Genomic DNA, 1,498 nt, shown 5'->3' on the forward strand with positions numbered 1-1,498 from the left:
AATCTCGACCACTGAGCAACGTTTAGAGGCGCTGAGTGCACGAGAAACGCTTTCAGGAGTCGTTACAAGGCATTCATTCCCCTGTGAACTCCTAAAATGTCTGAAATAACCCCAGTCCCGTCTACACTACGTCCCTTAGACCAGAGGCTCTCAGAGTCAGGAACCAATTTAACTGTAAAATAAACTCCTCGGAGCTCTTCCATTCCAAATACTTCAATATCAGGCTCATTATTTAAATGTGTACCGTAATATTTTGCATATTTATTAGCGCCGTAGAGCTTTTTATCCACACTAGGGTCTAAGCTGATATTATTTCTCGACTCGATAATAAATATAATAACTTTTTTAATCAGTGGGTTGTGATTTCCACCAACGGACCAAAAAAAAGTGCAGCTATGCTTCACTTTAAGCACCATCCCAGTGGGCTACGTTGTTTAGCAGCCTGCAGTGCATTGTGGGATTTAGCTGACTGCAGTGCATTGTGGGATTCCTTGTGTGTGCCAGAAATTTCTACATATTATAATAAAATCTTCTAGCCTGTAGTTTGTCTCTTTTGGGTGTGGCCTATCCAGCTTCTGATAGGAGATAGTTGTAAGTAAAATATGTACAAACCTGATGTAAGATTCGTGTTATGTTATAAATAAATAAATAAATTTACACATATAAATTATGTGTAAAAATGGATTTCATGTTGAAGTTAAACCCGGGGAGATATGACACCACGCCTGTGGTTGAATCGGGTCTAAACACAGGACCGGGGAGAACGATCAGCCTCTGTACCGGTCCGAGGAGTTTGTTATCACGGATCTGCGTTGCACATTTACATATAAAATAAACTTTCACTTGGTCACTTGGTTCTGTCTTGGTTCTGGTCAGGGTTCTGCGCTAGTAGCTGGAAGGTTGCGAGGTCAAATCCCAGGATCTTCGAGAACCACGGTTGGGCTTTAAGCAGGACTCTTTGGATCTTAGGCAGATTATAGTAATAAATAGTGCTGTGGTTTAGTAACACAAAAACACTACACACACCTGTATTTTACATTTAATATACAGAAATTTCATTATTTACTTAACATTTGTCATTTTATTGCTTCTTGTGAAACGTAACACGCTACACGTCATCATATAAATCTTTGTCTTCTTTCATTTTGACTGTATTGATCACTCTGGAGCATGATCCAGGACCACAGTTAGGCCTTGAGCAAGACTCTTAGTGCAGATTTTATACTCTCTGAATGGAAGCGAATGAAAACACTTCTATTTCATCATTTATATACAAAATATTGAACTTGCCCTGTTTTTGTACATGCAATAATAAACAGTGGTGAGACGTAACACTCTCTACACAAACTGATATAAACTTCTGGGTCTTCTCTACTGATCACTTATAGAACGTATAAATGAATGAATGTGTGGCTCTTTGACAGGTTCTAGCAGAATTACAGAGTTGTTTACGACACTGAACTCATATAGTCACGGTTTGAACTCCTTATGTCGAGTC

This window comes from Pangasianodon hypophthalmus, chromosome 21, assembly GCF_027358585.1.
Source record: "Pangasianodon hypophthalmus isolate fPanHyp1 chromosome 21, fPanHyp1.pri, whole genome shotgun sequence".
Lineage (NCBI taxonomy): Eukaryota > Metazoa > Chordata > Actinopteri > Siluriformes > Pangasiidae > Pangasianodon > Pangasianodon hypophthalmus.